This window comes from Mirounga leonina, unplaced genomic scaffold, assembly GCF_011800145.1.
Source record: "Mirounga leonina isolate KUSES-001 unplaced genomic scaffold, KU_Mleo_1.0 Mir_154, whole genome shotgun sequence".
Classification (NCBI taxonomy): Eukaryota; Metazoa; Chordata; class Mammalia; order Carnivora; family Phocidae; genus Mirounga; species Mirounga leonina.
In genome coordinates, this window is record NW_023270389.1 from 20399839 (window position 1) to 20416481 (window position 16643).

A 16643-nucleotide genomic window follows, 5' to 3' on the forward strand; every position below is an offset into this window, starting at 1 on the left:
CTTCCTATTGCCTAAGACTACTCCTTTTATCTTTTCAGCTATCACCATTGATTGCTCCTGTCCTTAACATCCATTTTGAAATCTTAGCTACTCTAATATCCTCTAACTTGAAATTCTTCTCAGTTCCCTGAGTCAGAATGATTGCCTTCTTTCTCTTGTCTTCATTACACTTTGTTTGCATCTCTGCCATGGTAACTATTACTTATCACTTTAAATTATATTAGGTTTTATTCAATCCAATAAACATTTATTGAGAGTCTTCCCTGTACCGGCCAGTACTAGGAAAAATAAAATGAGTCAGACAGTATCTCTCCTCAAAAATTTACAGTCTAAACCATAGACTAAGCAGGCAAATTTTGTGTCACAAGGAAGATACAAACAAGGTACTGTGAAGGCTTCAATGAGGTAAATCTTTGTCTTCCTTTCCCAGAGAAGGCAAGAACCACCTTTCTCCCTCTCTCTCCTTTTCTTTCTTCTTCTCTCTCTCCTCTCCCTCTCACACAGTAACACACAACATACACACATACAACTGTGTGTGTCAGACAGTAAATATTTATTGAATGCAATTTTTTTTAAGATTTTTTATTTATTTATTTGACAGAGAGAGACACAGCAAGAGAGGGAACACAAGCAGGGGGAGTGGGAGAGGGAGAAGCAGGCTTCCCGCAGAGCAGGGAGCCCGACACGGGGCTCGATCCCAGGACCCTGGGATTATGACCCGAGCCGAAGGCAGACACTTAACGACTGAGCCACCCAGGCGCCCCTTGATTGCAATTTTTTAAACTCAGTAGATTGATCAAAGTAGGTTGACTGCATGTTATGGGCTGAATTGTATCTCCTCAAAATTCGTGTGTTGAACTCATGACCCCTAAAACCTCAGAATGTAACTGTATTTGGAGATAGGGCCTTTAAAGTGATGATTAAATTAAAATGAGACTGTTAGGGTGGGCCCTGATCCAATCTAACTGGTGTCCCTATAAGAGGAAATCTGGAGACACAAAGAGACACCAGGGATGTGTGCTCATAGAGGAAAGAAGACCATGTAATAACATGGGGCCCATCTGCAAGCCAAGGAGAGAAATCTCAGAAGAAACCAAGCTTGCTGACACCTTGTTCTTGGACTTCTAGTCACCACAAGTGTGAGAATTACATTTCTGTTACATAAGCCAGCCAGTCTATGGTACTTGGTTATGAAAGCCCTAGGAAATTAATACGCTGCATAGCCAAAGAATAGCAGGGGCAAAGGGGGAAGCTGACACTAAGAGAAAACTAACTAGAAAATAAGCACATAATTGAAAAAATAAACTCCATAATTTGTATGGTCTACATATTATAAAAGCAAAAATAATAGCCTGACTGGGTGAGGTTCACATAACCAAAGAGAATTATGACACCCCGCATATTGAAACATAAGCTAAATTAAGGATTCCCAGTCATTTTGCCACAATTTTTTCCTTATTATTTACTTTCTACCTTGGGCTACAAGTATTTGTTGCTAATTGTGCTTGCTTGTTTGCCTGATCCATCAAACAAAATGTATATTATTTTCCTACATATTAAAGATAATGTGGGGGGGGAGTGTATACCCAAGTATATTTTTTCATCAAGATATGATTAGCTTGACATTTCAATTAATCTGTGCAGTCACATTACAGGCAAGCACATGATTCTAGTAGACTTTTTAAAACACTGGAATCAGCTTGAATAACATTCCCCTTTTCAACTTTCTTGGATCATTAACAGTTTGGATCTCTATATCCAGCTTGATTAATCAAATCACTAAAGGCCATACTCTTCAGTGTCTGGCATAGTGTTTTACTAATGCATATATGAATTTGGGCTTTCTTTGAGAGTACATTCCCAAAAAGTCTTCCTAAGTGACTTTATACTAAAATGGTATTTAAAAAAATGTTTAATGCTCTGATCTTTTAAAATATATATGCATAGCATTCTTATTTCTTGCCAAAAGTAAATAAATACAGTGGACCCTTGAACAGCACAGCTTTGAACTGCATGGGTCCATTTATATGCACATCTTTTTTGATAAATATGGTACAGTGCTGTGAATGTATTTTCCTTATGATTTTCTTAATAACATTTTCTTTTCTCTAGCTTACTTTATTGTAAGAACGCAGTATATAATGCATATAAGATACAAAATACGTATTAATTGACCATTTATGTTATCAGTAAGGCTACTGGTCAACAGCAATAGGCTACTGGGGAGTCAAAAGTTATACATGGATTTGTAACTTTGTGGGATCAGGGTTGACATCCCTAACTTCTATTTTGCTCAAAGGTCAACTATAAATACAAATCCATGGCTTAATGGCATAGCATATGCTGTAATGTGTATGATAGAAAGAATGTTGAGCCACTTTTATTTATCTACACTGAACAAAAAACAAACTCTTGTGTAACAAATTAGTTGTGAGTGAAACCAAACATAACTTACCAAATTAGTGATACAATTATAATGTAAGATTCATTTGACCATCTGACTAGACCTAAGCACTTACTGTCTATGATTGTTAAAAATAATGACATATACCCATTCATATCAAGTTCAAAAGAAGCCAAACTTCTTCATTGGCACCATGTTCTAGTGACACCAGGATGGATGTTTATGAATAACAACTCTACCATTGTCAAAATTCTCAGTTGACTTTGTATAATTCATTAGTTGATGAAATACATTATTAAAGGAAAAACAAAATGAAATCTAGACCACTAAATTGACATTTTCTGTTAATTCACTTTCTCGATTATAATAGTTGTATAAAAGCAACTGATTTTAATTGTCATATAATCAATCTATCTTAAACATTAAAATAGTGCACATAAAATTGTGTTACTGCTTAAAGCAGTTTGTTCAAATGATGATGATCCTTCTGGTGAAGCAGCCAACTAATAGTGAGGACATTTATGGGACACTAATTTCTCCATTTCTAAATGAAGCTGGTCAGGCTACTACAAGGGAGCTATCTATAGGTTGTTCTTTGTACAAAGGGACAAAGCCAATGGGGTGAGTGGGGGCTGACAGCCAGCCTGAGCCAACTGCCTAAGCCATGTACCTATAGGCCTCCAGAACCCCGGGGGAGGAGCCTTGGACTAACTCACACAAAGGGACCCTTTATGCCCTAGTAGCCCTGAGGCTGTCACTTTCATCAACTAAATGATGCTAAAATTTCCACATATACGTAGAATCCAGTCTAACAAATATCTAAATAGAACATGACTCATGAACCAATTAAACCTTTTGAACATGATTTGAACTTAAGCAATTGTAAATAGTTTTAAAATTGTGCATGACTTTTTTTCACAAAAGATAAATATTATATTCTAAATATTTTTGAAACTTTAAACTGCCACCATTTGATTCAGCACACTAACAGAATAGAAAGGCAATGTGTAACCTCTATCCTACATTTTTTAACATTTTGCAACAAAATGATCTTCTCAACAGTTGCAGCAAGTAAAGTGATGGAGTATCTAATCACTGAATCCCACCTTCCTTTTATGTCCTCTCTAAGAAGCTAACCATGAGCAAAACTAAGGACCACAAGAATAAACCACATACCCAGCTGAATATTAAGACAATTTAGAAGTAAGTCCTCATGAAAAAACAAAGACTATTTCTTTTTAGTCAGTCCTTATTTCAAAATTCTTTTTCTAAAAGTTTCAACCAGGTTAACAATCTAAAAAATTTGCAACTGCTTCTTGGATAGTGAGGTAGTCTGTGAGGTAGGGGGAAAGGTGGGGAATGGTATCTAAATTGCTGCCTTTCACTTATTCAAGAGGTATTTTCTGAGCATTTTTTATATGCTTTGGAGCAAGTAAAGATTAAGAGCATTTAAAGATTAAGATTAAGATTAAGCATGTAAAGATTAAGTGACCTTAACCCTTTAGCAATGTCCTTATTCTATTGGAAACTGAAATTCTTATCATATGTCAAAAATTTCACAAGACTAGTTGAACAACATTTTGTTTCTTTTTATTCATCCACCCCACTGAATTTTACTGACACGAGTCTTTGAGTTATTTTTGCTCAGAGGATATCTTTTCGTGTTGCCTTTTATTTTATTTTATTAACCTTTTATTTCTTCAATTTGTTCTTAGGCTTTCTAGTCAAAACACATTAATTTCACTAACATTCTCTTCATCATTAACTGTTCAAGTATCTTTAAATACTCTTGTATACTTCAGCAAAGGAGATGTGGTCATTGTGGGTATATGTGTATATATTTTAGTTTGTAAAACTCCATCAAACAGTGCCAGGAATAAGGTGCAGATTATGGACTATATGTCAGAGGTTTAACTGAGAACTCAGTCAATCACATTATATTGATTAAGAATGAATCAAATCATCTGTGATAAAATGCTTGCATTCATACACTTTTAGCCAAAAAAAGTCAAATTCCTTCTTAATAAAAGCCACAGTTCTAATAAATTCAAGTACACATTCATAAGATGATGTTCCTTAAATAGTAATGATGCAACTGATATTTGTTTGATGTTTATTATAACAACTAGCTTAATACACTGTGCTTTAACTCATTGATAACGTCAGGTCCTTCTGAGATAGGTAAAACTATTTGCTACTAACTTGGATGGTGTTTTATAATTAAATTAGTGCTTTCAAATGTCTTCTCATTTTTTAGCTTCTATGTTAAATAACACCTTCCCAAAACTCTTTTTAGTTTTCTATGACTGCTATAAATATTAGATAGATGATGATAGATAGATAGATAGATAGATAGATAGATAGATAGATAGATAGACAGATAAATTTGTCAAAATCCTCCAGAAAAACAGAACCAATAGGATGTGTATAAATAAATAGAGAAAGAGACTGAGATTTATCTTAAGGCTCATGAGATTGTAGACACTGGCAAGTCCAAAGTCACATCAGCAGGCTGGAGATTCTGGGAAGAGTTAATATTAAAGCTTGAATACACAGACAGTCTACTGCAGAATTTCCTCTTCCTTAGGGAATGTCAGTTTTTTTATCCTAAGGGCTTCAGTTGTTTGGATGAAGCCCACCATTATGGAAGATAATCTGCTTTACTCAAAGTCTACTGATTTAAATACTAAATAATAGCTTCACAACAACATCTACAGTGTTTGATCAAATATCTAAGTCCCATGGTCTGGCCAAGTTGATACATAAAATTATCAAAGATCTATAAATGATTGATACGTCGAGAGAGAGAGAGAGATGTCATCACAGATAGATGTTTAATAGTAGTAGTAGTAGTAGTAATATTATATCTTTCTTTTCCTGCTTAGCTCTAGGTATTGCTTTTTTACTAAAGGTGTTTTATGTGCCTCTGTCACCGCTCATTCCCTTCTGCTTTGATTTCCCAGTTCTAACCTTCTGAGGAATGGATTAAAAAGAGAAGAGTAGTTCTGAATGTAAAATGGAAGGAAAATGCCCGTAAGTGACAGCTGGAGTGTTCATCTATAAATAAGAGTACATGTGGGTTTTGTGTTACTGTATTTGGTTTTCCAAAAGTCTTTCTTATTTGTTTTTATATGTCTCTTTATTTTGGTGATTGAGTTTGCCAGATACGTGAAAGGTAAAACATCAATGAGACTTTTGTAAGAAGTTATTATTTACCCATTTTTAACATAGAAAATATATAGAAAATTTACTGTAATGATTTGACTTGCAACTATAACTACCACTTGTCTTCATAAAATATAAAATTGATACCTTACAAATTTCTATTCATAGATATTATCCATGTTCACTGATTTCATTTACCTTCTATTCTTTCCAGAACATGATTTGCCTTTTATTTGCTTCACTTACTAATCAAGGTAATCTGAGATAAATAAAGCAAATTAAATATCAAGAACGTAAAATCTGTTTTAATGCATTACAACAACCGGAAGAAAGAAGTTAAATAGTTCCATATCTTTTAAAAATCTAATAATAGTGCCCTTTTCAGAAAAGTACATTCGATATCTTGATGAGTCAAATTTATGCTGTTTTAAGAATTTAAAGGAACATTTTGACCTGGAGTACATAATATCCTGAAACCACATCACAGCTCAACGTTCTTATACTTTTTATTAATCTTACATAAAATCTGAGAATTCCAAAATAACAAGAATTTTAATTAGTTAGTGGAAGGCACTCATATTGATGAGGGATAGAAGCAGAAAAATGTTCACCTTCAGCCCAGAAGGCTGACCTATAGCCTGCATAGTTCCAATAAGGATCAAACATGTCCTGGTTGCTACATTCTCACAGGGTCTCCTGACTGCCTGTCCATCTCACCGATAGTTAATATCGAACAGAATGAGAAGTACCAGAGAAATCTTGTGAAAGTAGTTTTACAAGTAGAAATTCGAAGAAGACACTTATGATCTGATATTCCCTGCGTGTCCTCTCCTCCTTGAGCACTAAGCTTATAACCACCAGCTTCGTACAGCAAAAGTGCTGCTCTTTATGCCCACAGAGACCGTCCCCGTGCTACTTAAATAAACTTACTAAGTTACACCATACGACATCTCAAGAATTCTTTCTTGGCCACTGCGCTCAATGATCCCACATCAATATTAAGATTTGTTATGATTTCAAATCAAATACTTAGAAGATGGTTAATAGTTTTATTTATTCTCTTTATAAAACTAACTTCTCAAGTTTCTTTCAATTATTCAACACTACAGACCATAATCAAGATGGAAACCAGTCATCATCATTTCAGCTTCCTGGAATTTATTATAATTAATCTTTGAATATGTTAAGGCAAAATGTTGAGACATTTAGTAGTAACATAAGTAACATAACAATAAAAATGTTTAACTAAATACCATCACTACTTCCAAATCAATAACAAAAAAATAATTCCAAATGACCTATAAGTAGAGTTGTTTGTGATTAATATCTGCAAGTATCACTTGTAATTAATGTCTGGTTTATCTTCTGTTTTTATCACTCTTGTAAGGTAATAGGCAAGAAGCCAGATACAGACCTCAAATCATCAATATCAAAAAGTTCTTTGTTATGGACCAAAAGTCATCTGCCTCATTTTTGGTATTTGTTCACCTTTATATTATATTCATTATCCATTATAAATAGATCAAGCCCAACATCAAAGTCTTCACCTACCTAGATGTTCCATTGATTTTTTTTCCCCCGCTGTACATGTGACTTAAGAACACGTTTACTTAATATCAAATCTTTTTCTGTTTCTTGTGTCGGAAAGTACCAAGTAAGTAAATGGAAAATCATTACCAGTAGGAGAATGCTTGCCAAAATCAATGAACATGAATTACAATGGCCCTCCAATTTAAAAATAGACTGACTTTTAATTATCTCTGAAGGCAAATGAAATAACAATGACATTTAAAATGATATCTCAAATAAGGCGTCTTTCTTCAGGATATAAGAAAAAACAGAGCACTATCTGAAAATATTTCCCAGAGCCCAGTCAAGCAGCATTATAAACACTCAAAATCAGAGTTTCTTTCTTTTTTTTTTAAGATTTTTTATTATTATTTATTTATTTATTTGATGGAGAGAGAGACAGCAAGAGAGGGAACACAAGCAGGGGGAGTGGAGGAAGGAGAAGCAGGCTTCCTGCCCAGCAGGGAGCCAGATGCGGGGCTGATCCCAGGACCCTGAGATCATGACCTGAGCCAAAGGCAGACATTTAACGACTGAGCCACCCAGGCACCCTCAAAATCAGAGTTTCTGCCTCAGACATTATAAAGTCCAGAAACAGAGAGAACTTGTCAGAATAGGATCTAGATCTCACATACTGCTCCTGTCACTCTCTCCACGTGGCTGACAGAGAGGAGAAATTTGGATCTTACCAATAAGTGCCCCCAACGGTCAGCTCCCAACAAAGCTGGATAAATGCACCTTCTTCAAAAGGTAGGTTCAAACAGAAGTGCTCCATGACAAAACTGACCTGGGAGCCAAATGTGATAAGGTCTTTGATTTAATAACACAGACACTGCTGGTGCGCTTGGGTGCCTCAGTCAGTTAAGCGTGCAACTCTTGATTGAGCCCCATGTTGAGTTCCACACTGAGCATGGAGCCTACTTACGATTCTCTCTCTCCCTTTCCCTCTGTCCCTCCCTGCTTGCATTCTCTCTCAACACACACACACACACACACACACACACACACACACGCTGCCCTCAGGTCTGAGTATCTTGACTAGAATTATGTACTTCCAGTGTCAGCTACTTCCCAGTCAACACCAGCACTTCCCTTCCATCTCCAGACCCTGTGGCTGAACCTCATCCACTAGTCACATCCACTCTGGTCAAGATGAATTCACTCTCAGGAGCCTTACTGCTCTTTCCTACAAGCAAGCTATAATGAAGTTTTCATAAGTCAATTAAAAATGTGTAACACCTCTGAATTTCAAAAGGAAGGCATTGGTGTGGGTCCCTTTCCTCAGAGGAAACTTCTTTACTTCTGTGTAAGTTTATGGTGACAGAGAAATTCATAATGGAGCGTTTCTCCCAAGGACCCCTGGCAGTAACTAAATGCCACAGTTTAACAGATGTCAGAAGTAAAATCCACCTCCTACATCCTGGGCAGATATCCTGGCACACCTAAAATGTCTTTTTTCAAAGACAATATATATAAAATGCCTTGCATGTAACTGTTTACTGAGGAAAGGTACCATTCATGTCTAATGAAAAGTAGCTCTTGCTATTAGGAACACAATCACATAGTGTACAGATTCTGCGGGGCAGATTTTTAATCAGATACAGGAATAACCACATGGGATAGCAACCAGCATGTATTTCCATTTCCTTAGATGTCCACATACTCATGTAAAAATCAGAGCTATCGGTACAACACAAACTTTTGTAATAGTCCAGATCAAGCTCTTTCTATTTTTCTCCATCTCTAAATTTTCCATATGCAAGTAAGCGCCCATCATGTGTTGATTAACAATATAAAATGATAACAGTACATATTTTCACCAGTAACTAGAATTATCCTGCCTGTATAGATTCTTGGGGGAAAAAAAAAAAAGACAAAGCTCATAAAGGTAGAATAAATTGAAATCAAAGCCTTATCCTCTGGATAAATACCTCAATTGTGTATATACCCTATTCACTGACAAGTAAAACAGAAAACCATACCTTCATTTAAGTCCTAGAGTCTAGAGTTAGACTCTCTTTCTCATTTGTCCAAAGAGACTGGAAGATGAGAGATGCTCAAGAATGGAATATACTTCGTTATTTGGAGTCAGCCTGACACTAGCATTCCAAGTTCTGGTTCCTCCGTAGGTATTTAGGAAAGCTGATGACAAGGACACATAGTCAAAGTCTTGTCTCCCCAAATACATAATAACAAAAATAGTTACATTTATGCAACCCTTACTGTGTGCGAGAGACTGCTCTAAGCATGGAGTGAAAGAGAGAGAGAGAGAGAGACTCTGTGTGTGTGTGTGTGTGTGTGTGAATGGGTATGTGTCATATAATCTTCACAATAATCCTCTGAGGAAGCTACTATTATTATCCTTATTCTACAGATGGGAAAACTAAGGTCCAAGTGTATATACTGTTTGGAAGCGGCAGAGCCGACATTTAAACTCAGGCCATCTGAGTTCTGGGGTACTTTCTTTTAACTGCTACCCTCTACTGCCTGATGGAGTGGACATTTCCCCAAGCAGGACACCCGTCAGAGGCCCCACCTCAAATCATTTCCCGGAAGACCACCAGAGGAAGTGTTATTATGTCCTATTTTTTCAGGTGATGCTATGGCCTTAGGATTTTTCAGACTTACAGGGCCTGTAGCTCATACTGGCAGAGTTCCTGTGTCACTTTGAGAAGTCCCAAAATTCAGCTGGTCACTTAATTAGGCAAAAGCACAAGTTTAACTTCTTGTTCCCTGGAAAACACTGCACTGAGCACTAAGAACTTACAAAGAGGCAAGAATGGTCTTTGTACCCAGATACTGCTGTGGGCTGAATTGTATCCTCCCAAGTTCATATGTTGAAGCCCTAATCCCTAATGTGATAATATTAGGAGATGGGACCTTTGGGAATAATTAGGTTTAGATGAGGTCGTAAGGGTGGGGCCCTCATGATGGCATGAGTGCACTTAGGAAAAAAGATACCTGAGAGTCTCTCCCTCTCTCTCTCTCTCCTTCTCATATGTGAGGACACAGTGAGAAAGTGGCCACGCTGACACCTTGATCTTCAACTTCCAGCTCTAGAACTATGAGAAAATCAATTTCTGGTTTTTAAGCCACCCAGTCCATGGTATTTTGTTATAGTAGCCCAAGCTAAGACAGACACAGATGGTGTTTAATGATAAAAACAGGACAGACACTTAAATCTGTGTGTTCACAGAAGAGATTCAGTCAGGAGCAAAAAACCATATTTAGAGATTTAGAAATATTTAGAGATATTTATGTATTTTAATAGAGAAGGTAAATAGGGAAGGATGGATGTTTGTCATTAAGGCAGATAATGATCATCCTTTTTAATATTGCTACTTCTTACTGAATATGGAACATAACATTTTCTCATTTAATCCTCAAAATAACCCTATGCAAAACTGAAATTTAGACAGACTAGGTAATTTCCCCAGAGCACAGAGCAGTAACCTCAAGGCAAAGACTAGACCCTAGCTCTGACTGCAAACCCCCGGCCCTGCCCTGATCATAGAGAAGGTCGCCAGATAGGTCTGGGTTCTTCTGGCAAAGCTTCCAGAGCAGCTGAAATCTAGAAGAGAAAAAAGCCAGCAAACAATGCCTAGATTCAAGCTTCCAGAAAGAGCAGTAAGATACCCCTTTTGCGCTCCTGGCAAGACAAAGGAAAATAACAGCTTCTTCTTTGTAAAGCGATTCTCCCTTTTAAATCAATCCAGGATGAATACAAATAGAGCATCAACCAAAGTTGCACGTGGAGAGGACTGTCAGTCCCAAAAGGTTCTGAAAGGAACTTGGATCGAAGATAATCGTGTGCTTGGTTATTCATTCTCAGGTCACATTCTTTTTCAGGTGTGTGAAAACTAGTAACGATTTGGTGCTTAAAAGTTAGTAACAGTGTATTTTACCAAGATTTTGAGTTTATAATCTAAAGTACTCTATTCTCCTTTCACTCAGAAAATCTTGTTTTTAAGTAACTTAGTTGAGGACTGAAGTTTGGAAGCTCCTATTGAGCCATTGTGGTGTGTGGCTGTATTTTTTTTTTAAGCTCTCTGCTCATTTGAGCATTTTGTTCTCAGAAACAGCCCAGTAGTTAAGAAAAATTGTCCCACCAATCAGTAAAGGCATTCTTTTCAACCATCTGGCAGGCTTTTAAAATGGATGATTTTTTTCATTTTTTTTTTTTTCCCAGCCAAATGATTTCAACACAATCTTCTACCAGATGTCTTCTGTTTCTGAACAAATGATGATAGGAAGCAATTTCTGTCTCTCCACAAAGGTATAAATAGTGAATAATCTTGACTCCATTTAAAGTGTAATGCTAAGACACTATTCAATTTTCTCTCCATTTTCTCGTGGATATTTTCTACTTCTCAAGATTATTCTAAAGAATAAGGAAAATGATACATTCAGAGATAAACAGATAATAAATGTTGGCCTTATTTGTTTTGTTATAAGAATAAGGTTTACCTTGGGAATTTTAAATAATTCATAAATATGAGTAGAATTCAATCCTATAATCAAATATGCCATAAGAAAATGTTCAGCTGATTAGCATTTAAAGATACACATAATTCTTGTGGCTCTGCATGCTAACTAAGTAAACTCAAATTTATATTAATAAGTGAACTTTTTAAATTTTTACACAAATTACTTTTATGTGTCAAATGACTTATAGCCCTCCTCTTTCCAAAAGAATTTAAAATAGATTACAACAAAACATACAACAGAGAAAAGTAGAAAATTTCCAGACAGAGGACTAAAAAAAGATGCAAACATTTTTACTACAAGAAAACACATTGATGCCACTAAAATTCAAATTTGGTTTTGTATATCCTCATAATAAGGTCCCATAATGATAGATAGAATAGTAAATCGTGTGTCTGCCATTATGTCACTATTGCATTGAAAGGAATATGTCAACTCTTTAAAGAACTTTTCCTGACACTAAATTCAAACCAAGAGTTTATAAGTTAAGGGAAGAGAATTGGTGAATTAAAAAAAAAAAAAAAAAAAAAAAATATATATATATATATATATTCTTAGAAACCCTTTGAACAATTTTCAAAACATAAACCAGAAGGGCGCCTGGGTGGCTCAGTTGTTAAGCGTCTGCCCTCGGCTCGGGTCATGATCCCAGGGTCCTGGGATTGAGCCCCGCATCAGGCTCCCTGCTCCGCGGGAAGCCTGCTTCTCCCTCTCGCACTCCCCCTGCTTGTGCTCCCCTCTCGCTGTGTATCTCTCTGTCAAATAAATAAAATCTTAAAAAATAAATAAATAAACCAGGAAATCTATGTTTTTGTTTTTTATATGCAATATTTATACGAGTATTACATAATATACTGTTGCTTGATTTATTCAAGTAAAAAAAAAAAACTCCATATATACAGACACCATTGTGCATATGTTATTTAGTAACATGAACTTTTTTTTTTAAGATTTTATTTATTTATTTGACAGAGAGGGACACAGGGAGAGAAGGAACACAAGCAGGGGGAGTGGGAGAGGGAGAAGCAGGCTTCCCACCGAGCAGGGAGCCCGATGCGGGACTCGATCCCAGGACCCTGGGATCATGACGTGAGCCGAAGGCAGACGCTTAACGACTGAGCCACCCAAGCACCCCAGTAACATGAACTCTTGATTAGAAAGTGATCTGTGTCAGATAAGGAAAGAACCATCTTATAGAATCCTGGTCATAGAAAGAAGTTCACGCTGTTTATTATTCTTTCATTTTAGGTAAAAGTTTCCAACTATATTCCTCACTGCTGTTCTCCACCTCTGTAACTGTGCTAAATGTCTTGTCCATACACTTCTTGTTCTTTTTGCTTCTATGCCTGGTCACCTACCTGCTACAAGGCCCTTCCCCAATATGTGTTCAAGCAACACGTCTTCAAGCCCACCTAGCCTTCAAGAGTAGCTTACTGGCTTTCCTCCAAAATCACTTGCTTTCTTCATTGTTCCAATTAAGAGCTGTGCTCTCCTGAACAAGTCTCTAAAAATTAAATCTATCTCCCAGAGAATTGGAGAATTCCTCACTTCCCCCCAAGTCTTCATGTACAGTGTTCCTGAAAAATCTCCCTCTTGGAGAATGTCCATTGCATTTTAGATGTTCCTCTTTGTGGGACTAATAAAAATCTCCCTCGTGTAATGGATAGTATGGTTCATTTCCTAGGCCTGATGGTGGAGGGAAGGCCTATTGGTTGCTGGTCAGGACTCAGCACTTTACTCAAAGCCTCACTATGATTCAGGTCCTTACTATTGTTTCTTTTTTAACAGCTTTATTGAGGTATAATTGACATACAAGAAACTGCATACATTTAAAATGTAAAATTCACACTTAAGTGTGTTTATAAGTGTGTTTTGACACATTCGTGCAACTGAGAAACCATCAGGCCAATCAAGATAATGAACATTTATACCCACCACCCCTAAAAACTTCCTTGTTCCCCTCTGTGATCCTTTTATTCAAAAATTCTTTCTTCAATTAGGTTGCCATGTAATTGCCACATAGATGCTGATTTTTTGTATGTAAATGATATTTAACTATCTCAGGCTTTACCTTGGTTATCTTAATTAAATTTCAGCAGGGCCCTTATCTTCCAGCTTTGATTAGGAATCATCTCATTCCCTACTTGTTTGGGAATCATCTCATTCCCTAAACTACTGGGTTTTTTTTACTTTCTATTCAACAGATCCTATCACTGACTCTACTCATTGTAGGGAGTGATTCCAACATAGCCTTACAGTAAAAATCCTTAGTCTTGATGAGGCTTAACTAAGAGAAGGATCTCAACAGATATTTCCTCACAAACAATCTTTATTTATTTATTTATTTTTTAAGATTTTATTTATTCATTTGAGAGAGAGAGCACAGGAGCAGGGGGAGGGGCAGAGGGAGAAGCAGACTCCCCACTGAGCAGGGAGCCCGACATGGGGCTTGATCCCAGGACCCTGGGATCATGACCTGAGCCAAAGGCAGACACTTAACCAACTGAGCCACCCAGGCGCCCCTCAGACAATCTAAAAATAAAAAGCAACTCTTTATAAAATACCCATGCATAAGCTTTCAGTATACTATGATTGTGATATTTTAGAACAAGAAGGCACTAAAAATTTGACAAATGTTCAATGAAACAGAAGTTCCTAGGCCAATAAGGCCCCTTACTCAATAGTTCATAAAATAATTCACTCAACAAGTATTAATCCCCACAACCACTCCTCACCGACACACATGCCTCCTTGAAGATCACTTCTAAAGAAAATTTTTCAGCCATTGCACCTTCAATTTCATTGTGAATATCAGAATATCTCCCTGGAGTCTAAATACTTTGATATTCAAGGAACAGAATTTTTTGAAACAAATCTTTTTTGATCATATATTTTTAAAATAAACACCTTATAAAAATTGAAGAATGATTTGTAGAGAGAGCATCACATGACATGATGTAATTGATCAGGCAACAAAAGGTCTGGCCACAAGATACAGACAAGGTAGTGCAGATTTTACTAGAAGACATTGGTGGCATCAGAGCAAATCTCTGGTGATGCATGAGTTGTGACAATTCCCAGTTGTTGGGGGATCGAGGGAGGCACTAACTGTGTGTACATGCTTGCTTGTGTATATGTGTGTGCTTTTGTGTGTGCGCGTGCGTGCAAGACTCTGAGATTGATGAGCTTTTTGAGAAGTTAAAATAGCTTTAAACAATTCAGGAAATTTCTTAATCTGGAACCAACCAGTCCCAGACAGAGAACATTATCTTCTACTGAAGTTTAATTCCTAGATGATGAGTTTACCTTTCTGAGAATACGCACACAGCTTCTTGGCTCTGCTTTCAGAGTGAATTCTTGTGCCCAATTTACCCTTGTATCTCCCAGACTGAACAGGCTGTATCGGAGCTCTGTGAGATGAGCTGTGACAGACTCAATCAGTGTCAAGGAGGAGAAAAAGCACAAGTAGGCAGGGCGGCAGGCAGAGGGAGAGGGAAAAGCAGGCTCCTCGCTGAGTAGGGAGCCCGATGCAGGACTCGATCCCAGAACCCTGGGATCATGACCTGAGCCGAAGGCAGACACTTAACCGACTGAGCCACCCAGGTACCCCAGCCACTTGTATTTCATTTGCTCATCTAAAAATGGTGCGATGGCTTTGCAATCACAGTGGAATAGAAGGATAGTAGGGAAGAAAGGAAGCATACCGATCAAAGGCAGAGAAGCATAATGGTTACAGCATGGCAGAGCCAGACCATTTGGTTTTAATGCTGGCACTGATATATATATATATATAAACAAACTTGGGCAAATTACTTAATCTTGCTTCTTGTGTAAAATGGAAATATACCAACACCTACTTCATAGGATCATTCTGAGGATTAAACAAGTTAATATAGGTGAAGTGCAAAGAATAGTGCCTGGCATATTGTAAGCCTTATATAATAAGCAATAATTATATATATAAATAGCAATAATATATAAATAGAAATAATAATTGCTATTAGTGTTATCTAATATTTGTTTTATATTAATTTGTATTTAACATCCAAATAATTGGAGAGAACTAGATGAAACTAAAATAATTTGTGGGGGACAGAAACCCAACTCAAACTGGACTTTTTAAATGGCAAGTATGCTTAGAGAGCTTGGGGAAGGGCTGTATCTCATGAAACACCAGGACAGGAAGGTATTTGGGTGATCGTCAGTAAACAGTGGAACCACAGACAATTCAAACACAGCCAGATTTTCTCCCTCATTCTTCAAGACAGCTTCCCTCTTTTTTTCCTCTTTGCAAAGTGGCTTTCCTCCTCTCTGAAACCCTGCCGGGAAACATGGGGCTGACACGTCACAGGCCTTATATCCTAAATTCTAGAAACTCAGAGACGGGTTTACTTTTCTCAGTTCCAATTTTAAAAACCTTCCCAGGGAAGGTTTCCCATTGCCCATTCCTGAGGCAGCTCCACAAAGGTCCAGATGGGTGGGGGGTAGAACAGCTCCCAGTCCAACGGGGCTGCAAGACAGGCCTAAGCACTCTTGAACATCTTTAAAAATGTTTTTGCATGAAAACAAGATTATTTAACAGCAAAAATAAACTTCGTCCTCTGAATCAGTCCCTGCCGTCTTCTCTGCCAGGATTCCTCAATTGGCTTTCTTCTCAAGCCCAATGAAGGCTCCGAGAGCAAAAGAAAATCTCCCAGCTTCCTGCTACTTTCCCACACTTGGAACAGAACTGTGTTTGCATGATGTTCATTTCTGAATGAGCCTTGCTTGTTGTGCATTACTTGTTTGGTCTAGATTCCAAATCTAGATGCCTAAGTTAGAGGAATCTCATTCTTGGTCCTGACCACAAGTTTTTGTTTTTAAGTTGCAAACTCAGAAAATCACATCATTTGATTCTTGTAGTTGAAATGTTGTGGCTGTGTATCATAAACTCTGAAAAAGAATTTTAATAAACAAAAATTACTTTATACTCTAAGTTTGCTGTGATCTGTTTAGCATGTGAGTATGTGGATTCATGTGT

The 16643-nt window shown here is 37.1% G+C and overlaps 1 long non-coding RNA gene across 1 annotated transcript in view; it reads right to left on the reverse strand.

The window, feature by feature from the left end:
• LOC118014106 overlaps positions 1-16643 on the reverse strand; it is a 204932-nt gene that overhangs the window by 21280 nt on the left and 167009 nt on the right. Inside the window, exon 6 of the long non-coding RNA XR_004680199.1 lies at positions 9121-9280. This is a non-coding gene — a long non-coding RNA (uncharacterized LOC118014106). The remainder of the gene's footprint in view (positions 1-9120; positions 9281-16643) is intronic.